At 40.5% G+C, this 26,532-nt stretch overlaps 1 protein-coding gene across 2 annotated transcripts in view; it reads left to right on the forward strand.

The window, feature by feature from the left end:
* Positions 1-4,423: 4,423 nt before the first annotated feature.
* Positions 4,424-26,532, forward strand: part of NDST2 (N-deacetylase and N-sulfotransferase 2) — a 66,017-nt gene continuing 43,908 nt past the window's right edge. For both annotated transcript variants that reach the window (XM_087932274.1, XM_026711063.2), the window contains exon 1: positions 4,424-4,687. The gene's annotated coding sequence lies outside the window, so the exon portion shown is untranslated. The remainder of the gene's footprint in view (positions 4,688-26,532) is intronic.

Raw genomic sequence — 26,532 nt, forward strand, 5'->3', positions numbered from 1 at the left:
CTCATGATTGGGCCCTGAAAATGGAGGAATCCCACTCGCCAAGAATTAGTTTCAAGGGAAAAAAGGAAGAAATCCCTCACCGCTCTAGGCCTTAAATACACTCTTCATCAAATGTGATGTGACCAGCTTGCTTTTGCTTCACACATTCTTACACTGATAGTTGCTATTAAGAAAAATATCCACTTTGATGGGCTGCGAACAATATTAATACCAATTAATTAATCCAATATTTAAGATGCTGGTTATAAAAGGAATATTTACTATTTTTAATAGTTCCCCTACTTTTCAAAACCAAAAGCCAGAGAATTCTGTAGAAAGGACATTTGCTAAACATTGTAATTCACAGCTGTGCTATTGTCACTACCTAGTTCAGGGGTCTTCAAACTTGACAGCCTTAAGACTTGGGGACTTCAGCTCCCAGAATTCCTCTTCCAGTCATGTTAGCTCAGGAATTCTGGGAGTTGAAGTCCACAGGCCTTAAAGTTGCCAAGTTTGAAGCCCCTTGGCCTTGTGTGTAATCAGGACCTCAGCAGCTCTTACATTTACTTTTCCTGAATCTGCTTTTTTTATGGCCTGACTTCTATGCCAAAGGACACCCCAGAAAACCACAAGTAGCTACTTATATTCTAATCCAGTACTGGCAAATTGCAGAAATGACACTGTTAAGGACAATCAGTGAAAATCAGAATAAATGAATTTTGCAATGAGATTTCTTTAATTGGAATTCACTACAGTACTTGGGAAACTACTTTTAATTCCATGTTCTATCCCCTTTCTGAGCGTCATCTTTCCCATTAGGCGGGTATTTTTCCATTGCTTTTCAGGGAGTAAATGAATTATGTAAAAAAAATGTGGAGAGTCACTTGTTTTTTCAGGGATTCTTTTCTGAACTAAAAAAAATATCCTTGTACATTTGCATCTGACTGTTTCTATTATTTTACCAATGGTCGATTGCCCAATTAATGTTGCTTAAGCGTCTAATATCAGCAGCTGCCTGGCCAATTCAATCTTTTAGGATTGTCACATTCCAACAACGACTAAACAATGTCATCTATCAGGACCCCAGAAACACTTTTCTCTATAGCAAAGTCCACCCTCTAGAATGAGGTCCCATCGTTGCTGTTCATACAAAAATGTCCCAAGATTTCATAATCAAATCAAGTGAGTAGGTTTCAGGTGGCTTTGCAATTTTTAAAAAGTTGTCCTTTAGAATTACAATTTATAATTAATTGGGTGGGCCCACAAATCTGATCTGAGGGTATGTGCCACAGCATGTAGGGGTTGGACATTGCCCTTTATTGGTTTACATACAGTTCTCAAAAGCTTTGAATGATAATGAAGTGGTCCACATAAAAATTTAGTCTTCTATAGATACAGATATAGGAGAGAGGAAAGAATAGTAAACTGATAGTTCTACAGGTGAAACTTGAAAACTTAGAATATCGTGCAAAAGTTAATTTATTTCAGTAATGCAACTTAAAAGGTGAAACTAATATATGAGATAGACTCATTACATGCAAAGTAAGATAGTTCAAGCCATGATTTGTCATAATTGAGATGATTATGGCTTACAGCTCATGAAAAGCCCAAATTCACAATCTCAGAAAATTAGAATGTTACATGCAATCAATAAAATAAGGATTTTACATAGAACAATATCGGACCTCTGAAAAGTATAAGCATGCATATGTACTCAGTACTTGGTTTGGGCCCCTTTTGCAGCAATGACTGCCCCAATGCGGCGTGGCATGGAAGCTATCAGCCTGAGGCACTGCTGAGGTGTCATGGAAGACCAGGATGCTTCAATAGCAGCCTTCAGCTCTTCTGCATTGTTCGGTCTCATGTCTCTCATCTTTCTCTTGGCAATGACCCATAGATCCTCTATGGGGTTCAGGTCAGGCACGTAATCCCACGGTCACTTAACCATGTTTTGGTGCTTTTGGCAGTGTTGGCAGGTGCCAAGTCCTGCTGGAAAATGAAGTCAGCATCCCCATACAGCTTTTCTGTGGAAGGAATCATGAAGTGCTCCAAAATCTCCTGGTAGACGGCTGTGTTGACCCTGGACCTAATGAAGCACAGTGACCCAACACCAGCAGATGACATGGCTCCCCAAATCAACACAGACTGTGGAAACTTCACACTGGACTTCAAACATCTTGCAGTGTGTGCCTCTCCATTCTTCCTCCAGACTCTGGGTCCTTGGTTTCCAAATGAGATGCAAAAGTTGCTCTCATCAGAAAAGAGGACTTTGGACCACTGAGCAACAGACCAGTTCTGTTTTTCTTTAGCCCAAGTAAGATGCTTCTGATGTTTTGTTGCTCAGGAACGGCTTGACAAGAGGAATATGACATTTGAAGCCCATGTCCAGGATCCATCCACTCCTTGTGAAAGTCCCCAACATTTTTGAATGCCTTTTCCTGACCATCCTCTCCAGGCTGCGGTCATCCCTGCTGCTTGTGCACCTTTTTATTCCACACTTTTCCCTTCCACATAACTTTCTATTTGTCAGCCTTCAAGATTTTCTTCTTTTGCTTTGCATCTTTTGGCTGTCATAAGTAACGGGGGGAGGAGGAGGAAAAAGTATGGGAAGTGAGCTGGAGGTGTTGCAAACTATTACTGTATAAACTGAGGAGGGGGGAGAGTACATTCTCGCTTAGGTTTCTATTTCTTGCTTAGCTTTCTCTTCTCTGCGCAGCTGCAAACCTTTATCAAAGTATGCCAAGGTCAACGGACAGAGGCCTCATTACCACCTGGAGATGTCCACCTGATGACATTCACTTTTAATTGGAAGAACCATTTGAACTATTGGGAGTGGGAACATTGCCATCACTTTGTATATGTGATTTACGTGCCTATTTTCTCAGATTCAGAATTCTTTTGTTGCTACCACTTGATTTCCAGTAAAAGATATCTTTTCTCTAATTAAGAGTCTAAGACAGTATTTCTTTCTTGGATTTTGAATGGAGCACCAGCTGACACTATTAATGTGCACTTTGGGAACATCCAACTTCTTTTGCAATTACCTTTTGAGGCTTTCCCTCCTTATGGAGGGTGTCAATGATGGTTTTCTTCACAACTGTCAGGTCAGCAGTCTTTCCCATGATTGTGCTTCCTACTAAACGAGGCTGAGAGGCCATTTAAAGGCTCAGGAACCCTTTGCAGGTGTTATGGCTTAATTTTCTGTGATTGTGGATTTGGGGTTTTCATGACCTGTAAGCCATCATCATCTCGATTATGACACATCATGGTTTGAACTTTCTTGCTTTGCGTGTGATGAGTCTATCTCATATATTAGGTTCACCTTTTAAGTTGCATTACTGAAATAAATGAGCTTTTGCACGATATTCTAATTTTTTGAGTTTTACCTGTATTTCAAAAGGATTTTTCAAACCCATTCACTTTGTGGCTGGAGAATCTAGGCAGCAGGTGGAAATACAACCCACTGGATGGCTTTCTATCTTGGCCTCCTTATCAACAAAGTTTAAAAGGTGCTTCACTTGGATCTGCAAGATGTCCCTACTTGGTCCTTTTTCAGCTTCAGGTGGGTTTTGATGGAGGACAATATTTGGAAGTTTCTGAAGACCCAACATCAATACAACATCAGCATTCTTCAGGCACGATGAAGATGATGTGTGAGCTGATCCTGTATTCAAGTTGAGCTTTTTTTATGAATGAGTTCAGTTTCAGAAGCCAAACACCACCTCTCCAACAATGGAAAAAGAATGTTTGCAGTTATTCTCAGGCATCAGACTGAACCATTTAGGGGGAAAGTTACTGAAAGAGAATGTGAGCTTTTAACACAAAAAGCAGAGATTCTACTGCCTTTTTTTTCCTGCCTGGATAGGTTTGTGAACATTTAGCAGTCTTATAACAAAGCCCAAAGGGATTGAATGTTACAGTAATCCAAAGGCTTAAAAAAAATATCTTCGTCTCTGTATTACGTGTGAGAAATAACCATTAAAAGAACAATATAATTATGAAATTGTTCTAATTTTTTTGAGTCCCCCACTCCCTTTTTTTAAAAAGGGTAATTTCTGCTCCTCACAGAATTGTTCTCTGGGGCTGGGAGCCGAAGGAAGAGCCCCGAGGGGCTTCCCATTTCGGGTCTTCACGAACGCTGGGCTACCCAGCCAGGCGGCGGCGACCCAGCCCGGGCGGTCTGAAAGCGCCCCAGGGACGGCGACATAAAGCTCCAGCGGAGGCGGCCCGGGCGGCGGAGAAATGGCCTTTCCTTCCCGAGAGGGTCCGCCGGCCTGGCAGCCGAGAAGGGGACGGAGAGGCAGCGCTCTCGTCCCCGTCGTCTGCGGCTCCCCCTTCCCCTCGGCGGCGGCGGCGGCGGCGGCGGCGGCGGCCCCAGCCTGGCAGAGGCGGGACTGGGCGGACGGACAGGCGGCGCTCTCCGCCTCCCTGGCCTGGCTTGGCTCGCCGCTTCCTCCCCGTCGCCTCCAACGGAAGATGGCGGCGGTCTGACGCGCGCGCGCGGCCCGCCAGAGCTGAGCTGGGGCCGAGCCGAGGGAGCCTGCCGGCGGCTCCGGCCGGACCAAAAGGCTCCCGGCGCTCCGGGGAGGCCCAGCGCGGGCACCAGGGACCGGGGCAGAGGCAGAGGGAGAGGGAGAGAGGAGCCGCCGGCGGGAGCGCAGCACCTCGCCGGCGCCTGCCTGGGCTCCGCCGCGCGTCGTCGGAGAAGGTAAGCCGGCGGGCGGGCGAGGGGCTGGAGGACGCCTCAGACGTCCTTCCCGGAGCCGCTGGAGACGAGGCGGCGGCGGCGGCGGCGGGGGCGCTCCTTCCACGGGCGCTCCAAGCGCAGCAGTTCGGCCACCGAGCAAGGGTCGAGGAGGAGGCCCGGGGGGCAGGGCTGGCCGAGGGGCTCGGGGAAAGAAGCGCCCCTGTTGATGGTCCCCTCCTGCCTCGCTCCCGCCCTCCCCCCAACATGGCAGCGGTGAGAGCCCCGGCGACCACCCCCGGCCTTGGGGGCTCTGGCGGGAAGGGGTCCCAGTGCGGGACGCGACTCTGGAGGGGAGCAAGTGCGGGCTCCCCCCGCTCTTGCTTGCGGCTTTCCTTCGTGCCTTGCCCGGCGCCCCGGGTTCGGGTGCGGTTCCCAGGCGGGGAAAACGACTCCCCAAATACCGTGGCCTCAGTTCACAGGGTCCCAAAGCGTCGCGTGCTGATCTCTCACCGGAGCCTTTAACTTAGGCTAGAATGGTCGTTTTTCTGTTGCAAAGGGCGACTGCTTGCCCTCTTTGGTGTGTGTGTGTGTCTCTCCCCCCACCCCCCACCCCGTTACCGGCTCTAGGATAGTTGGGTGGTTTGGAAGTAACTTACGGGGTGCTTTCCTCAGTGCACTCAATACATGTACAACCTGCCTGGGGTTTGGACGGCTCAAGTCCAAAAGTGAAAGCACACTGTTGCATTGGTGTCCTGGGAGGGAATGGAAAGGGAAGCACAATACGATTTATCTGGAATTTGGTTTGGTTGGACGTGAATGAGGACGTGAAATACCAATGGCAAAGAACCACACACGTAGTGAGAAAGGAGCATTGCCCTGTTGTAGAATAGGAGGGGAGGGTGCACAAAAAAGGGAACAGATTATTACATCCACATTTGCTCCAGGAGGAAATAATGGCTTGTATTAAAGTCTGGTGGAGATTTTGAAGAGCTGCTGTATGAAAGTGATATACTGAATATAGAAAAAAACCTTGTTTATAATTACCTAAGTTGAATAATTTATTTTTTATTTCACACTCCAAGTAATAACCACATTAGCTTTCAATGTAGAAATGACAGTGAATTAAGTAACACACAACAGAATCTAAAATGGCAAAAAAATATGAGTACAATATTTGAACCCTACAGAATTTAGAGAACAGAAGCAGCAGTCTGAATTGAGTGAGAGAGGTTGAAGGACCATCATCTTAAAAGATCACAGTGTTACTATTATGTGGTAATCTTACACTATATTAAAAATTAATGTCAGTTTCTGAAGTATCTTCCAACACATAATATCTTGTTAGGTGCTAAGAATGATAAAAAAGCAGGAAAAAATTAATTGAGAAAATGAAAATGAAGTACAGCTAGAAAACTTGTATATCATCCTGATCATGTAAAATGCATTCTTCAACATTGAGTTTTTCTAGTCCATGGTTTGTTGGGATATTGGACTACGAAATCATGGTTTACAAACCGATGGCTGGCTTTACAGCTCATGCTAAATCAAAATGAATTAATTTATATCTAGCATAGTTTGTGAATCAGTCAATATATGTTTCCGAGAACAGAGCTGGGTCAAGAAACACCCAGTTGCGCATTTGTTCTTTGAGAGAACAGGATGACTCCCTGAGGTAGATAAACCTGAGCACTTCCATTTCATTAACTTATTGGCACACATGAGCCTATCCATTACAAGCATTCACTGAGCACACCTACTCTCTCATCTGAGAAAAAAATTGATCTCATCAGCATAAAGTTGATTTCTTAGCTCATATCCCAGGTGATCTCACTCATGTAAATAAGTATTGAAAAGTGCCAGGAAACAGGGCAGAGCACTGCAGTGGACTCCAAAGCAAAAACGCCATGGATTTAAATGGTAGCTTTCTAAGGCCGCCTTCTAGAGTTAGCCATTCATGGGCGCCCTCGGTGGGGCAAGGGAGGGGAGGGACATGATGATAATGTGTCACAACACCGTTACATAGTTGCATCATATGCAATGGCAGGGCACCATGTCATCATTTTGGCAGTTACTGTAGTAGGCATGAAACTGCCCTCTATGTCTCATGTTGCCCAGGCTTTAATTTATCAGAAGAATCAAGCAAAAACCAGGTATCAACTCTCACAGAATTTGATCTTGAAACTCAGTGTCATTCAAAAGCACCACTATGGCATCTTCCAAGATAAAAAAAACGTTCATTTCCGACACAAGAAATCTTATCCCTTAGTCTGACAGATGGTATAATTTGTTAAATCTCAAACGTTGTTGGTGTCAGTATTGTTGATAATGAAACTGTCCTGGGTTTGGAAAGTCAATAACTGCACAATGCAATAAGGCATTGTTATTTTGATTTAAGTCAGATCTTATTTCTGAATTTATTTCTAAATTGTATTTCAGCAATTTCAAATTTCCTCAAGATCTTTCTTTTAATAACTCTCTCAATATATTTAGGCTTTAACACTATTAGAGTCCTTTTTGCACTTTATTTCTCCCTGATCTCATTGCTTTGTTTTCTCCCCATTTCCTATTTATTATAGATGAGGACGGGCTAATCACTCAGTCATATCATGAAGGCTACTGCCGTAATATATTGGTTAGGTTCTAATGCACAAGATTGCTTTGTGCAACAAATTAATATGGCCATCTATCTAAAAATTGTAGTGGAAGTTTCTTGGAGGCTTCTATCTTGTAGTTGGCATAAGTAGGCCCTTTTATTCTTGAATCTCTGGGTTGTGCAACTCTTATATCTGAAAAGGTTCTTTGATTCTGGCATGAGCGTGACAACCAAACCTCTCGTGAATTTTTCCTGGGCTCACACAGTAGCTAGGTGGTCTTAGAAAAATATGCCTTTGAATTAATATGACCTCAGGGCAGCACCTTTCTTGTTTCGGATCCAAATAGACATAAAATATAGAAAGGGAATATTTATGACCAATTAACAACCATTAAGATTGATGTGGCCAGAGTAAGGGTCTTCAGAAACAACTGCAGCAGTACCCCCTTTTATGGCAACAGTGATGTAAAAAGAAACAGATATTACCTGTTGATCACGGCTAATGGAGGGAGGCAAGAGAAGTGAGCTACTCTGAACAGAGCCAAATTGATCTCCTGGGATTCCTGAGTTGAAACAGTATATATCAAAATGAGACGGTCCTGGCTTTCTTGAGATGGCCACTTGTGCATTTTTACAAAGTAAGATTCATTCATTAACATACAGTAGTATTATGAATAGATTTGTAGATTGTAGATGGTGTCTTCCTCAAACCTGATATTTCCAAATGATTTTGACTCCCGAAATTCTCAGCAGTGGCTATACTAATTAGGAATTCTGGGAATTGAAGTTTATAGTTCTGAAGAATTTCCAGTTTTCAAAGGCAGTTGTAATGAAATCACTACTAGCAGTATAAGATGCAGAATATGTGGGCAGTTTTATTCAGAAAACATTCAGAAAGATGTCACAACATGCCCCAAGAATTCTTGAATATTTACACTTTGACAAGATTGCAGAAAATCTGAATTATTCAGATAGTCTCTTGGCACTTCAAGGATGCAAAGATGGCAGAATGTTCTTTGCCACCATCACTGTCATACAGCAGATTGAAAACAAGCTGTCAATATTTTCAGTGAAGATTCTAGTTATTAGTATATCTTCTTCTGTAATAAAAGGCATATTCTAAATTTCTTCCCCATCATAGGCTTACCTATGATGCTATTGGATCTCCATCAGTGAAGTCTTAGAGACCATTACTAGAAGAGTAATTATGCTGTAAATAAGTATTCTGGTCTGTTGTTTAAATTTGTAGCTTGACCGTATTAGACAGGAATGAAACTTAATTTAATTAACCAGCAAACCAGTATAGACTAAATCATAGTAAAATGTGAACTGAGTTGACAAAGCTTAGTTTTCCAAAGGAGTTGAGAAAATGGCTTATTGGTATCATTTCTTCTACTTTGGCATTACTGCTATATAGAAGATTTGTTGTCTTCTCATTCTTTTTATCAATAGTTGCTTCCATGGATCCTAATGGGCTCTAATATCATGCTGCTTGAAACATGTTTTTAATTGCTTTTCTTTGTGGCCTTCTGTATATTTTTAAAATAATGATATCAGATAACTTGAAACTTCTAGTTTAGTGGAATGGATTATTATGTATTTAATTTCTTTGTATCGAGAAATTGTGTCTGCTTCTTCTGAGTTATTTCCCGTTTGGTTATTTATTTTTGTTATTTTGATGAGTTAATCAATACTGTGAGGTGGTATTAGTGTTTTCTTTCTCCACTGAAAATTTGTCACTCCACTTGCCTTCTTTTCAAGAGGGAAATGAGTCACCAAAGGACAGAAATACCCTTTTGATTGAAAAAGCTTGCCCTTTTATGATATGAATATTTTAAGGAACTTCAGATAAGTGATAAGTTTTTAAATGGTCTAAACAAGTTGGGTAAATAATATGTTGGATACATGAGAGAAACCTCATTACAATATGTGATACTGTCGTTCTAACAGAAAAATAGTGATATATGTGTGTGTGTGTGTGTTTTCTGAGGTTCTCGCGGGTATTTGTATGTGGATCTTTGGTTGTTCGGGTTTTCTCCCGCGTAAGATTCGAAGTATCTGGGCAACGTTTCGATGAAGTCTCATTCATCATCTTCAGGCTGCAATCTCACATCACTCTGAGAAGCAAGAGCCGAAGACAGAAGCCTGAAGATGATGAATGAGACTTCATCAAACGTTGCCCAGATACTTCGAATCTTACGGGAGAAAACCAACAACAAAGATATATATATATATATATATATATATATATATATATATATATATATACACATATACATATACATACATACACACATACATACATATTTGTTTTCTGAGGTTCTCGCGGGTATTTATATGTGGATCTTTGGTTGTTCGGGTTTTCCCCATTCGCCAAAACCGAACACTTCAACAGCAGAATAATCAGAGAAGCCATAGAGATAGAAAAACGCCCACACAGCATGAACAAACGAGATGACACCTCCCGCCTTCCAGCCATTTGGAAACCCGCCCTCATGAACAGACGAGTACCTAACATGAAGAAGGACACCGGACCCACACCCATGAGAGCCACACAAGATGCCACCACCACACTTCCATGTAGAAAACAGACTCCCACCCATTCAGAAAATGAGAAACGACCATGGACCAGAAGCTGCACTGCAGCTGCATCACTACCCACTTCAAACCCCTCTGAGCCATACATGAAGCAAACCGACACCCACTATGAAGATGCAGAAGGACCACGAACTAGAAGCCAAACAGCAAGATCACAACTCTCCAGCTCAAATCCCCCAGCAACTAAGACTAACCTGAGCACAACCAAGCCCCCACCTGAACAGAACATGCCTCCAACCAATCAGAACACGGCTAACCCCCCACCAATCAGAACACAGCCAAACCCCTACCAATGAGAACACACCCCCACCCAATCAGAACACAGCCAAGCCCCCACCCAATCAAGTCCCACCCCCACTGGCAGTTAAAAGGAGGAAGCAGCTGCAATCTCCATTACTCTGAGAAGCACAGAGCCGGAGACAGAAGCCTGAAGATGATGAATGAGACTTCATCGAAACGTTGCCTAGATACTTCGAATCTTACGCGGGGGGAAACCCGAACAACCAAAGATCCACATACATACATATATATATACATATACATATACATACATACATACATACATACATATGAATATTTCTGTTCCTAAACCTATATATATAGGAACATTACTTATGTCTCTGAAATATGTTGAGACATACTTAGCGGTATCAGTTACTTTTAGATCAGGGGAAAACCAGACTGAATTTTACTATGCCAATGCGAGAAGGAAAGGCATAATGTTTTATATTACAAATCAGCAATGTTTATGTGAGCTTGACTCTCCTTCTGGATATTCAATTTATAGCAGTCTCTTAATTGCCATTTCATGGTACAAGATATTGGTTATCTACTTTATAATTATATAAACATAAAAATGTGATGTAGCTGATTTATAATTGACCATAGTTAGAATAATTGAGTGAAAATCCATTTGGTGTCTCATAACAATATGACTGGGACAAGTCATATATGTGAAACACAACACTTTACAGCCAGCTGAATCCAAATGTCACTTGGGACTTTCTCTCTACCAAACAGAAAAATACTTCCTGCCCTCCAATTAAAGTAAATGCAGATTTTCTGGTAGGTTAACTCTGAAAGCTTTTCGCATTCTTTACTTCAAAGTACATTACTTGAAAAGTCATTGAGATGGAAATAATTGAGCTGAAATATCTCAAGAAAATAAAAATGTAAAAAGTGTTCCTTTACATGAATATGTTCTACAGGCTGGATTTATCAAGATAGTTCCCTTAACTATAGTAGTATTTTTTTTTCAACATGTGCTTATTTTATTCCAATGCTACGGTTTCCCCTGAATGTGCTTGCAAGGGATACCCAAATTCAATGCAATTTTAAGGTCGCCTAATTTTACTTGCATTGTTTCTATTTTTTATGCAGTTAACAGATTGCATGAATCACAGAGGAAACAGAGCTTGGGATTTAAAGAAAGGCAGCTGTGGCAAAAGTGACTCTTCTAAAACGGCAGTGTGTTCATGTCTTTTTTCCTGAACCTTTCCACAAAGGTCACAAAACAGGGAAAAAGCACAATTATGTATAAGTATAAAAAGTAAATATTAAAAAAGGGTTTGTGGATATGTAGATGCATGGATTTAGGAGTACAAAGGAAAGGAGTGTCCAGTTTTTTATTTATTTTGGTAAACATGTCTATCCACATGGAGAACAAATATTTGCCTGCAATCATGGGTGCCCACATGGGGGCAAGTGATGAAACAGGAATCGTGGCCCAAGTCGGTTCGTTATATATTTGTATGTGATGTTGTGACCCAAGTACAAAAAAAATGGAATAAGCATTATGACATTACAAAGTACATTTCATCATTTTATTGTCACTGTGATTAGGGACACGCATTGTAAAAGAGGTATTATTTATTTAAAACATTTATATAGCCAGCCAGTTTGGTCTAGTAATGCCAGAAACCAGGAGTCGGTGAGTTCTAGTCCTGCCTTAGCCATCAAACAAGCTGGGTGACCTTGGACTGATCCACCTTAGAGGATTGTTGTTGTGGGGAAAATAGGTGGAAGGAATATTAGGTAAGTTTGCCCCTTGGGTGATTTATAACAATAATAATTGTCGGATGAAATTATATTTAAAAAAAACAATTTTGGATGACTCATAAAACCAAAGAATACAACAATATGTATAAACAACAGAAATCAAACAATAAAACCAGTAAACTCAAAAAAGCCTGACAACACTAAACTTCCCAAATGCAGACACAACACCTTCCTTTCACTGTGGCCTCTCCCTATCCCAACACCTGGGGAAAGATAGATTTTAAGGACTTTTAAGAAAGTTAAAAAGTAGGCATGGCATATCTTGAGGGAGAAGATCTCAAGGGAGAAGATCTCGAGGGAGAAGGGCGTGGGAAAGGCCCACTTCCGAAGTCCCTTAGTGGTCTTCTGGCACAGACTTTGAGAGCTCAAACCTGCATGTCCCTCACAAGCCAATGGAAATTAGATATTCCTGTTTTAGAACCTTGGCTGGAACCAATTTTAATCAGGTTCATTATTAGTACCAATAATCGGTACCACCATATACTGTTGATATCCAATTATCTCTCTTATTCTGGACTAGCCAAATGAGACTGCTGAGGTTCTGTCCTAGGGAACAGAACTGGAAGCTGTGTGGGTCTGCTTGTTCATGCTTGACACAGACTCAGCCAGCTGAAGATATGGTATCTTTGACCTTGGAGGGAGGTGTTCCTGGACTCTCTGCTCCTGCTTGATGACAGGTGACAGCTGTGACCGTGAAGGCTTTTGCATAGCTTCATCTGATGTACCAGTACCACCGTTTCCTAGATTGAGGTGCCCTTCAGACTTCTACTTGTGCCCTGATCGCCTGAAGAGTTGATTATGTAACATCTTCTAAATGGGGCTCCCTTCGAAGACCACATAGAAGCTTTACTGGTCCAGAATGCAGTGGTTTGGGCAGTGATCGGCATGCTTTGCTATGCTAATATAACATCTCTGCTTCATGAGCTGTACTGATTGCCAGTTTGGTTCTGAATGCAATTCAAGGTGCTGCTCGCAATCTGTAAAAGCCTACATGACACGGGTCCTGTGTGCCTGTCTCCTATAGCAGAGGCACCAAACCCCATTCTGCCATATCGTCATCATCATCCCAAGAAACTCCATCAAACTCCCGAAATTCACCAAATTTTGAGGGGTGTGTGTGCTGGGGATTGTCATGTGTGTGTGCATGTGTTGGGTTTGGTCTCTGGGTGTTATGTGAATTTTGTTATATGTATACTGTGTATATATGTACAATGACAATAATGAATTCAAATTCAAAAAGAAAATACCATTCTAGAAAGCCCTGGCATTCTTTTGCATATACAGTATGTAGTTCATAGACTATAAGCTGTCCAACTCTAATTTAAATGCTAATTTCCTTCAGACACAGGTTGATGAGAATTTTGCTCTTTTTAAAGCGAGAAATCCACTTTGCAGATGAAAATATCAGCAATTTACAAGGGTTGGTCAATTCCTGCAGTTATTTCTATTATATAATTATATAATAAGAGAAATAACTGGCTAGAGAAATAAGTACTGTATTTACTTGCTTCTAATTGCAAAAATTCACAATTGTCTGTGTATGTCAGTTTATATAGTGAAGACATTATGTACCCCTGGATAATGTATGCTCTTACCATTTTCTTCATCAGTGCTTTATATTATTTCCATTTATAGTGTTTGACTGCAAGCTATAAATTTGTTGGGCCAGTTGAACGCGTTAGGTGGGCAGAAAACATAATTCTGCCCCTCTCCTCACAGTTCTTACCTAGTTCCCTGTTTGTGTTCATGAAAAGTCTCTTTGAAATCAGTGGAAAGCTTTTTTAATTTAACTTTTCTTTTAAGTTCTGTAGCCATAGAATATAAAGCAAATAATTTGAAAATTCATGGGTTTGTAATTTATTTGTCAGTGGAGGGGGGTTGAGTTTTTGCATGGAGGAAGGTTGATAGAGGGACAGTCCCCAAGCAGAGAGAGGCCTTTAGCCATATATTGCAATGGTAAAGGTGGATGAAATAGATTAGATGATGCTGAGGGTGTAATATAGCTGGTTTGATTTGGGCTTAATTCCACAAACCTATTAATTGTGGTTTTATAAACCATGGTCTGTAATATGGTGGGACCTCACACTTCATTTTAAATTTTAAATGTTTAAATGTTTAGTAGGGAGTACGAGAGAAAGTGAGGACCATTCAAAGTGTGTAAATCAGGAAGTTGTATTTAATTCCTCATTGTTTGTCCAGGATAGGTAACATCTCTTAATCTTTTATTATCTTGTCATTTGTCATCAACAAATCAACCCAAGACCAGGTTAGTCCCAGCCCCAGGTACTAGAGCAATCAGGGATAATCTGGCAATATAATAATAAACCTTTTAATGATTAATTGATATAATGGCAAGCAATTCTAAAGTGTCATCAGGGTTGTTGGTTATCTTTTGTTACCTCTCTTATTATTTTTAATTTTTACTTCTCTTATTATTTTTTCATAAAAGAAATTACAATGGTATGTCTGTAGATAACCATCAGTAAACAGTAACAACTTCTAAGCAATTGTTTCATGCATAATTTTTTTTTTCTGACCATTTTATTACTTTTACCTTTTCATGCTCTCATATGAAGTTCTTTTTAATAATGAATTATGTTTTTCAGAGGCTGGATGTCTTAAAATAACAAGTTGCTCCTAACATTTGGCAAGATGATAGCATTAAGTTCAGTTATTTCTGTTTTTTTCTTCTCAAGGATAGCCATTCATATGGTGTGACCATTTTTTCCAGTGTTATTTAACTCAAAGGTTTTTTTTCCTCTGGCTCTCCTCCCTGTGTGTGTCATTGACAACTGTCCCGTTTTGGCATATGCAGCAAAAGATACTCCTGGGACATTATTTTACCAAGAATGTAACTTTACTGATAGGTCCATATAGGCACAGTAGAAGCAAAGCCAGTTCAGACACTTTTGTGCAAAAAACTGCATAATTAAAATCTCCCCTTTCCTGCCTGGGCCACCCACTTCCATTGTCCACCCATCCAGGGCAATCTCTGTTTTGGGAAACAGCCTGTTCAGTTCAGAAGGCTCTCATCATTTGACCTTGAGGTGTCGAGATGCTCCCAGGCACATTAATTCTTCAATTCCCTCCCAGCCACCCATACATTCCAATCATGCTCCTCCCCTCTCCCTGTTTTCTGTTGTCTGGCTTTGAGCAAAGGCCATGACATGCCAGCCCTCCAGAAGAAAGGTTAGTCCTACAAGTGAGCAAACTTACATAAGGTTACATTATATAGAAATTTCTGTTTTGACATCCTATCGGGATCAGGTGAGATGTTTGGCATGGAAGTTGTGAATATGTTTAGATGCCCTAATATCTTTTGCTGCCACCTACTCTGCATCTGCTAAAGGGAATCCCTTCCATAATACTAAATACTGCAACTTCCTTTTATAGTACCTGGAGTCAAGGATTTCCTTGATCTTAGAATGTTCCTCTCTTCATTAGGATGGGAGAGCGGGGTAGATTCATAGCAGGTCTTAACACTGAGCTACAGAAAGGTTTCAACAGACTACAATGAAACACTGGATGAAAAACCTGAGGCTTATCCCACTGTCACCGGATTTACAATCCGGAAAATTGGGAAAGGTCCTATGTATTTGGCTCCCAACTTTTTTCAGGGTTGCCCTAGGTTCAAAAACTTCATGGCCAGGTACACTCTATCTCCTATTCTGAACTCCCTCTGGGGTGCCTTCTTTCTGTCTGTTTGTCTGTTTTGTGCTTCCCTCGCTTTTTCTAGTGCCTTACTATGACCCATGTGGCTTTCAAAGTATTGATCTACTCGGTCAATGAGGCTGAGAAGGGTCTCTCCTGAGGGAGTTGTGGCATAGGCACAGACTCTATCCTTGTGGCCACCCAGAAAGGGGTAAATTCAGTGCTACTACGCACTGATTTATTATAGGCCACTTCTGCAAATGGCAGAAGCTCAGTCCAACTGGTTTGTTGGTAGTTCACATATCACAGGTATTGCTCCTGAGTTCATATGTTTACAAGTCCCATTCGTTTGAGGGTAATGGGTGGAGCTAAGTCTCTGGGAGGAGCCTATGAAACTCTTGAAACTTTGAGGTGAATTGCACTCCCCGGTGTGAAATGATATGCTTTGGGACAACCCTATGCAGCGATACACATGCTGCACAAATAGCTTAGCCAAGGACTGGGTTGAAGGAATCCCGGGGCACGCCACAAAATGGGCTTGTTTGGAAAACAAGCCAGTAAGACCACAGTGTTCCCAATCCTTTCTGGCAGCTCCACAATAAAGGCCATCGAGATTTCCTTCCAGGGGTTTGTGGGGTTGGCTACTGGCAGCAATCCTGGGGGCTTGCCAGGCAGGTGTTTCATCAAAGCACCTACAGTGCAGTTAGCTCCATAAGCCTCTAGGTCCTTCTCCATCTTTGGTCACCAGCTCTGCCTCTTCATTAGGTGGAGAGTCTTTACAAATCCAAAATATTCCACTGCCCTAGTATCATGACTCTGTTGTAGGATTAGAGTCCTCTGGCTAGCTGAGACATATACCTTACTCCCCATCCATGCCAGTCCCTCCTTTAGTGACAGACTGCCTCTATGATGTTGAAACCACTCATCGCCTGTCAAAGCATCTGAGGGCTGGCGCAAACTGTCTGGATGGGAAGAGATGTAATGACCTCCTCTCGGGCATTGTTGGATTGTGGCATCTGGAAAAGAGCATCTGCCAGGAAATTCCCACCCACCCACCCCCATCCCCCGGTAGGTAGCAGTGTTGAAGTATTGAGTCCAAGGGACTTGCTTAGGTGGCAATTTCCGGGGTGGGTGATTGGGCTCAACGCTTCCAGATTCTTATTGGTTTGTTCATACCTCAAATGGAATCTTACTGCTTTCTAAGAACCACCTCCACATTAGGAGGGCCCATCGGACCATATAAGCTTCTTTCTCCCAAACAGCCCATCGCCTTTCGGTTTCAGAAAGTTTACAGGACGGAGAGGCACAAGGGCTGCAGCTCCCCCTTGGACTCCTCTGAAGCAAGATCACGCCTACAGCTACATCACTAGCATCTGCCTGCATCAGAAAAGGCTCATCTGGGCGTTTTAGGACTGGTTCTGCACCAAAGAGGCACTTTAGCTTCTTGAATGCAACTTGGCCCTCAAGAGACCAGTTCAAAGGTTGACTGGGCTTGGGTTTCATCCAGTTTCTTTGTTTTGGGAAAAAGTCTGCTCGGTTCAGAAGGTTCTCATCATTCAACCTTGAGGTGTCAAGATTCTCCCAGGCCACAGACGGTGCACATACATTTCTCAATTCCCTTCCAGTCTCCCATACATTCCAACCATACAGACCCTTCCCCCTCCCTGGTTTCTGTTGTCTGGCTGCAAGCAAAAGTGGACAGCGAGTCAGCTATGACAGTCATGTTGTCTAAAACCATATCTAGTTTCCATTATATAGAGGGGGGAACCCTCAAAATATTCGTCTTTCCCTAAGGATTATCAAAAGGATGACAAAAGTTCATATTGGCACCCAACTCTATTTTGGTTCTAGTAAAGCAAGTAAACAGCCTGTTCCCATAACAAATGTAGCCTTCCCAGGATGACGCTAAATCTCTATCTAGGGTGGATCCCTGTCTTGTATAGTGACATACAAGTTGCTACCAATAAGTTATGAACAAGGCCTGAAGTAAACATCTTCTTCAAATTGAGTTCAGTTCATGGACACATTTGTGTTGTTTTCTTGTCAATAATGTGGAACTGTTTGTGATTGTCCTGTTCTGGTTCAGTCTATAGTTTTGGGATTCCTAAAAATCTAAATACTAGCCCATCTTCCTTGATTTGACATGATTTGACTCTATCTATCTACCACGTATTTATACATCAGTTTCTGTTAGTAGCTGTAACCGTATAACTTTTCAGTTAATAATATAAAATAATTAGATGCTGTGTGGAGAAGTAGTTCCTTTTGTTCTTGCTGAATCTTCTGCCTGAAGATGCTTTTTCCACATTAGCTGCCTCTATTGTATTTTACAGCTTCTAAACATTCACTTTTGATTATCATTCTTGCAAATTAAACCTTCAGTGTCTCCACAGATAATTGTTTCAAGAGCCCCTGGTCATTTTGGTTGCCCCCGATTGCATCTTTTCTAGCTCCGATACTTGTTTTTAGCTGAGAAGAACGTATCTATGCACAGCAGTATTGCAAGGGCAGTCCATTATACATTTGTGTCTTTTACGGCTAACACCCAATAAACTGAACTTTTTAATATGACTGCCCATGTTATTCAAGCATTTTTCTATTTCTTTAATATGTCTTTTTTGAACCCAATTAACTATTTTAAGTCCAGTATAACATTTAATTCTGTGAAGTGTTTTTCATTCGTCTTCAACATGACTATCTTACCAGTCACTCCCAACATCTATGAAAAGTTAACCTTGATTCTAATTTTAGAAAAGCTTATTTGGTGGAGAGGTAGCATACTAAAAAAACTAGAATCAAGTCCTATTTCTTGGCAACATGTTATAAAATTTTTGTTAAGTCCAATGTTTGGGGCACATACTAGAAGCTGCATGCTATTAAAAGTTGCCACAGCTAGATAGGATCTAGGTGAAAATAAATTTTAAATTAAATTTAGTTACTTAAACAGAGTTATCTGTGTGTTTAACCGTTTTTCTGTTTTGTTGTATAAGCAGTATATAAAAACATCAGTGATAAAATCTGGAAATTTGATGGCTGTCTGTGACCTAAACTTGTTCATTCTGAAATTTAAATGTCCTGAGGTTGGACAGTGAATAATTGTTGGTTTTCCCTCTTGTAGTGATAAGGTATACATGATATCAAGTCATAAGGTGTACAAGATACATTTAGTGATTGTTCTAAGTTATGACAGGAGTACCTGGGACCTGATTCTGAAGTTCCAATGGCCCCCTCCCTCGTGGTCACCTGAGCATATGTTGAGTGCTCTGTAGCCAATCCACATCTCTTTGCAGTATCCTGCGTTCACATGACTGTGTTGTATGAAGTTTTTGCTAAAAAGTGGCATTTATTTCTAATTTTGCCAAAACTGTCCCATTGTGAACCATTGGTTCACTTAACAACTGTAGTGTTGGCTTAACAACTGCAGCATTTGCTTAACAACTAAAGCAAAAAAGATAGTAAAGTTAGGTTTGTCATAAACGTGACCTGCTTTTCGACTTCCATGACTTACAACCCTGATGGGCAGTCTCCATTACGGTTATAAATCTAAGACTATCTGTATATACTAATACTGTACATATTAGTTGAGAAAGACGTTGTTTATAATAAGTTACTTTCCATTTCCTGTTTCACCAAACTAGAAAAAAATGCATGAAGCTGCAAACAGGATATAACTAGAATGTTTTGTTGAAATCAAGACTCTTAGTAATTTAAGAAAAAGAATTAGAACATATCATCTGATAAAGACAAATATAAAATACAATGAATGTAGTAGGAGTGGCGGTTAGCATAGAAACGTTTATTGTGAACAGATGAAAAGTTAGTGACAATGTCACAGTCAATTTGTCCTTCAAATTCAAGTGCAATTTCATTCTTCCTATCTCTATTTTTTTCCAGAGCAAAACTCAAGTATCTAAGGCTAGAAAGAAATTTTGCCTTTCTCCACTATTTCTATAATAATGTTATTCTTAAGTCACTCAATGCTACTTCTCTGTAACTTCTGCATCCTCAGAGGCTGTTGTTAAAAATCTAATTAATCTCATTTCCAAGAAGGCTTATTGTTAGCTTTGGTTGGAGTACCACCTGTCATGATTTTGTGGGGAGTTAATCTTTGTACTTTATCCAAAAGCTGCAGATTGTGCAGAATACAGATCTCAGGTTGATCCGTGGGCCATCTGACCATATGCATGTATGATAACATACTGTTGAAACAAGTACATGTTTCAACAGAAATCCTACAGCTATCACACCAGGTTGAAGGTTTTATATAGGATATATATGAGGCTCTGGTCAGCCACTAAGACTGTGAGAGGACATCCTACGGATACAGCAGCTCCAGTGATTCTGACTCTTACTGTGGGTACACAGTTTTCTTCCATAAACTAAAAAATGGACCTTCATCCATCTTGCATGGTAGTCTTTCCAAATTTAGATGATCTCCAGATGTGCCTAACATAATTCTCAATGATGCCTTTGTAACTGGGGAATATGAGGAATTGGCATCCACAATTGTGGAAATCTGCAGTTCATTTTTTATTCAATACCCAGAGGATGTGGTATATATATCACATCTGTTTGGGGGCTAAAAATAGGTAGAGATGGTTGTTGAGCCATCACAAAATTAGTTAGGATATTACTTAGGAGGGAAATAGATTAGCTGTTGCTGAGAAGAATTTGCCATATTGTTTGGGTCACGTGCACTTAATATAAGCTGTGCTTAGCAGGTAGTGTGAATACATGGTCAGGATTCTTTTAACAAGACTTCTCATGCTATAAGCTGATTTGCAAATGATGAGGGTTGGTCATTTTCAACCAAGACCAGACAAATTAACTTGACCCACATGATATGCTAACTCATCACGTGAATAATGCAGAAACTCAGAACATTTCTGCAGCATGTCTTCCTACACACAGGCATCCCTTGCTGAGTTGCCTGCACTCTCCTGTAATGGCCAACCACTCTTAGAGGCTGCCTGAAGTCATCCATCCAGGACTTGGGCTTCCCCTCTTCCAAGAACAGCCTTTCCTGGACTCTGACATCACGCCCTGACCCTGAGCCAGGCAGCCACGCATGGTGACGCTTTCCCATCATGAGAGGAAAAGACGCTTTGCAGTAGGAGGCTGGTCAATCCTAGCAGTCGATTAGTGGAAGCCTTGTCAGGATGCGATTGGACAATCTAGAAATAGAAACAGGCCCATTTATTTATTATTTTAGACCGCGATGGCAGCACCAAGCTTGAGAATCCCAGTACTAAGCCGGAATGTGGTGGCAGTGTGATGTATAAGCCATCCATTATTAGCGTTTCTTCCATAAACTGTGCTATGAAATATGAATCTAGCTACTCAGCATTTCTACAACATACTAAACATGCATTAATCACAGCTAAGGCTGTCACCCCTGAAGGTCGCCTTGGTGATTCTATAAAGCAGGATATGAATTGTCAGATCCCTGGTGGTTTTCATGGTATCCCAGCAACCTTTGTGCTCGTGGGCTCTTTGCAAAGATCAGCCTTCCTACATGGCAGGTGGGGGAGAGGAAGCTCTTCCAGACGCCATTCCCCACCCCCCCCAAAGAAATCTTCAGGGTCTTGGAGGGAGAATCGGAGAGGGTGCTCTGGAATTGGTTTTATTTTCCCAGAAGACTACTAGCTACATAACATTAGCTGTTAGTCCAGGCTTGTCAGGTCATGGTTCAGGTAAATTAACTTAGAACAAGCTGCTGTTAAGACATTCCTTTTCAGTCATAACTTGATCCATAGTTTGGGCTAGGATGCAACTTACAAGTAGCCCCCGAATGGCAGCAGAATTGCTGTTGCTAAATAAGTGAATTGAGCCAATATGCAACTTTTTTGCCATGGTTTTTAAGCGAATCACTGTAGCTTTTAAGTGAATCATGCAGTCATTAAATGACTCCAACTTCCCCCACTGGCTTTGCTTGTTGGAAACCAGCTGAGAAGGTTGCACATGGAGTTCAGACAACCCCGGGACGCTGTCATTGTTGAAAACACATGCCGGTAGCCAAGTGCTCAAATTTTGGTGGGGCCACTGTCCCAGTCGTAAATGCAAAGACTGGTCATAGGCCACTTTTGAGTGTTGTAACTTTGTTAAATGAATGGTTCTAAGTCAAGGGCTACCTGTACAGTATGTCTTATTAGGCTGTGTGAACCAAATATATAACTGATGTGTGATTTGCTTGCTTTTCACCTGCTGTGGTCCACATCACACCACATGTGCAATGCAAACATTGCGAAACAGCATTTTGCGTAATTTAATTGAGACAGATGTTCTTGCTTTGTGCTGTGTTAATAAAAATAATTTTAACACTCCAGTTTTGCTGCTAAAAGCATGTGCATATGAAATATATATGAGCGCTTAGAACCAGAATACTAATCATTAATAGTTCTGCCCTGAAGGTAAAAGATGAAATGCTATATGGCAAATGGAAGTGTACCAGATACATTTCATGTTGCATAAAAATGGGTTTTGTGTTGCATAAAAATAGGCTCTGTTTGTTGCAAAGCAAATATTAACATAACATGAGATTATTACATCAATATAATGTAATTTAAAATGAAAATATGTTAAAACTAGGATTTCACATATATTTTACCCATTACAGCTCACCCAGTTTGCATTCTATTATGTCTGATCATATTGCTAATAACATGGGAAAAAGGATAAATGGAAATGGAAAGATTCACTACAATGTAAAATTCCCCTCGTTCATTCCGTTGTTCCTTTGTTGGGCTTCAGAGCCTGTTTAGAGATGTTTAGTTTTTCAGCTTTTCTCTGTAATTCTAGTTTTTGTTCATGGTTCTGTGGGAGAATGCTAATTGAGTCAAGCTTTGCAATTGATGCTTGGCCAAAGGCTTAGAGCACCCGATGGCCAGCAGGACTGGGGTTAACGGCACAGGGAACACTCCCATGTGGCTCACGGCTCAGTGCCAATGGGTCAAATGTTCACATGTCCCTTTGCTTGTACTCCACTAACTAACAATATTTCTTGAAAATCAATGGCTGTGCCTTCTGCTGCTAGAAAGGAGTTAACTAGTTCAGGAATCAATTTAGGTAGGATTTGAAGTGGGAAAGGAAGGAACTTAATTTGGTCCTTGACCTGTAGAACGGGACCAAAAATGTTAAGAGTTGCCTTTTATGCAGATAAGAAAACAAATGAGATCATGCCCAGTGCTTGACCACTACAGAATATGGCAAGACAAGTTAGGGCAGAAACACACCGAGTAAAAAGTACTAGGCCCTGGGATATTCAGCATGCTGAACGCAGATGATCTGGATGAGAGGATGGAAAATACATGGATCAAATTTGCAGAGGGGGAGGGAACCTTGGAGGACAGCCTCAGGGTTTAGGAAGATTACAAGAAGCTGGAAATATGAGCAGAAACAACCCCCCCAAAAAAGAATTATAGTCCTCAGCTTATAACCATTTGTTTATCAACCAATCAAAGTTACAATGGCACTGAAAAAAATTACTTATGGCTGGCCTTCGCACTTAATGACCGTGCAGCATCCCTGCTTGTCACACGATTGCAATCCAAGTGCTTGACAACTTGCTCACACCTACAGCAATTGCAGCATCCGGCCCCGTTGCCATTTGTAACCTTCCCCAGCTGGCTGAGGACAAACAAAGTGAACAAAGTCAGTGGGGAAACCAGCCGGAAAGATTTCAGGTCACAGCCATGTAATGTCTTGCTTAACCCTCAGGACAAAAAGGTCATTAAATCAGGTGTATTCACAGGATTACTCACTTAACACTCAATTTTTGGGCCCCAATTGTCTTAAGTCGAGGCTGCCTTTAATTTCAAAAGTGGCATGTGTTGAGTCCTACGCTTGAGTAGGAAAAAATAAAAGACTTGCGTTTAAAGTGAGGAAGAACATACTGGGCAGCAACATACATGGTATAAATCGCACTGTCTTCATGACTCACAAATTGAATATGAATATGTATACTGTAGCCCCCTCCCCAAAAAAGAAAAGAAAAGAAAGTGTGTGTGCACGCACACACACACACACACACGTAGGGGATGTAAAGGCTTTTCTAAGAGTAAGAGCAGAGTTTCAGGAGGTAGGATTTCCTTCATTGGAAAGAATTTCAACAGCAATTAGATCGCTTTCTGTCAGGTATGCTGTAGGGGTGAATGCCTGCTTTAGACAGGGGATTTGGACTAAATGACCTCTAAGTTTTCCACATGTTTTAACAAATGAACTGGCATCATTTAATCAGGTAGGTTAAAGAGTTTTGGAGTGTCTGGGTCTAAACATCTCTTTGTTATAGATATGGGAAAGATACTGGCAGCTTCCCCTGGTTGAAGTTACCCAGATAAAAATAAGCTTTTATTCCCTGTATATGTATTTAACATGCTTTGATTAGATACAGAAGCATATTAGTCCAACTATTATTACTAACGTCTGCAGAAATGTTATGTAAAAGAGAAATTCATGCAGTATTTTCAAGCTTTTAAGAAAGCAGAGTTTCATTTTCTTTTCAAACTTAAAATGCTTGTGTTTGATTTTTTAAGTTAGAGCTGACCCTTGCTCAGATTGGTGAAGGCATATTTTTCTATAGAAAGCTACCTCCTGACAAGGGAGAGTTTTGGAAAAGGTCATTCTCTATTGACTTTGCTTCCTGCAGTTGAGCAACTCTTTGGCCTGTTAGTCTCAGTCCTCTTATCTTTTAAGCATCATCAAACAAAGTCCTTCTGTATCAAAGTTATTTCAGTTAAGGATCTAAATGAATATTTTGCCTTAAGTCATCTCATTTCCTATTTGGCATACTTTGGATAAAACGTTTGTTTGGTTAAAATATAAATGGGATATTATATTAAATTCCATTTCCTTCACAAAAAAAGTATAAAGTTATGTGTGGAGTCCTCCCCCATTTCACTACCATTTTCTCTTGTAATATAATATGTTGAAAGATACACTCAAGGAGAAAAATGTGAGACAAAGGGTGAAAATATCACACATCAATTCTGAATAATCAGTAGAGGCATAAATGAAATATTTTTCCTCAGGTAGTGGTTAATAACCAAGCACTTCCGGGACAGGCTTAAGAAAAGGATTTATTTTCCTTTGAACCATTAGAAAAGAGTTTAGTTTGAAAGATCAGTAAGTCCTTAATATTACTATATTTTAAATTTCCTTTACTCTGTTATAAAAGAAACAGCGTGCAGTCTATTCTATGTATTTTTCATTTGTTTGTTTGTTAATCCTATCCTAATGAATGCATCCTGTTATTAAGCAGTTTGCTACAGAAACTTGGAGAAATTATACAGAATCACCTGGTTTCAGGGGCAAAAGAAGGAAAAGATGGGGGCTGCATGAATGCATCAAGAATGCCGCACAGGTTAAAGGGCTGGCGTGCCTAGAGTGCCCTAGGTTAATGTTGGGCATAGCATTTAGTAGACGAGAAGGTTGAGATAGATCCTGCAACTCTTCTAAACACCGAAGAATCAGACTTGTACATTCCTATTTTAAAAGAATAATGTTCTTTATTTTTTTTCTTGATGGATATCATTTTCATTTTTTTTTAAAAAACAAACTTTATTAATTATAGAACTAAAATATCAAACAAAAACATACACAACACACAGAAAAAAAGAAGAAAAAGGAAAAAAAGAAAATGATTAAAAACTAACAATTCTACTATCGACAGTCTATGGTTCCTTGTTATCAATATTGGTGACATATTTACAAATACATCTTATTGTGAATATATAATTACTACCTCTTTTACATTTTACATTGTTTACTAATATATTTTCTATCTTTGTTCTATCCAGTCATACCAGCATTCCCAGCTTCTATAATATTCTGATGTTTCTTTTTCCTTAAGTGCTAAGGTTAACTTATCCATCTCTGCACAGGCTGTTATCTTCTGAATAACCATTTTCTTCTGAATAACCATTTCCTCTGTTGGAATATCTGCTTGTTTCCAACACTGTGCAAAGGTTATTCTGGCTGCAGTAAGAATGTGCAGTATTATATATTTGACTTTTTTAGTATCATTTTCATTTTAAGTTAGCCTTTATAAGTATACAGTGTCTTGTCTACAGTGAACCGAACTGAATGATACAGATTTTATGTCTTTCTGTCTGTCTGTCTGCTGGTTTCACAAAACATGCTACACACCAGGAGTATCACTATATACTGTATTTTCATATTATATCAAACCAATATTATATCAAATAAATCACAGCATGCTGAGACAATAGCTGGGTTTCTCATGGATACTAAACCCCACACTGATCAGTCCCATTGTAACCACATCTAGCAAGTTGTGCAGTTGTGCAGTTCTAGTCATCCTGCCACCTTTGTTAGAATGGAGTTGCTGAATATGGCTGAGCTGAATAGGAGCCATGCCATCAGGGCTTTCCTCAAGATCCTACCTTTTGAGTGAAGAAAGGGCGCATGAGTTTTGCAGGCGAGCCTCTTTAAGGAAGCGGGGGGTCTGAAAAGCACTAATGACAGAATAGCTTTTTCAGGCAAATAGAAAATGAAAAGAACGAAGGGTTTCTTGGTCCCTGTTGATGTATGTGGTGAATCTGTGAAGCAAATGAATAATATACAAGGACTTCTGTTCAACAGGCATTGAACTAGAAGACCTCCAAGGTTCCTTCCAAATCTGTTATTCCTATGTTCTAATTGGGATCAAAAGTAATTCAGTATAATTGATCAGATGACTCCTGTTCCCAATATTTGCAGTTTGCTCTGATTCCCTGTGTAAGTAAAGCTGGCATTGGGCCCAAATTTTGAGATAACAACATCAAATTAATTGAAATATTGCAAGGTCGTTTTTAGTCACTTTATGGGAGACGGTAGAATAAGGTTGGTTGATGTTCCTAAAAATTATAATTTAGCATCATTTAGAAGCCCCTACTTTTTCCACCTTAAAAGGAAATCTTATTTATTTCAAATCTACAAAACAAAAACAATTTGTCCCAAAAGTGCTTTT

The sequence above is a fragment of the Pseudonaja textilis genome, chromosome 4 (genome assembly GCF_049901715.1).
Source record: "Pseudonaja textilis isolate UNSWEBS1 chromosome 4, rPseTex1.2, whole genome shotgun sequence".
NCBI lineage: Eukaryota > Metazoa > Chordata > Lepidosauria > Squamata > Elapidae > Pseudonaja > Pseudonaja textilis.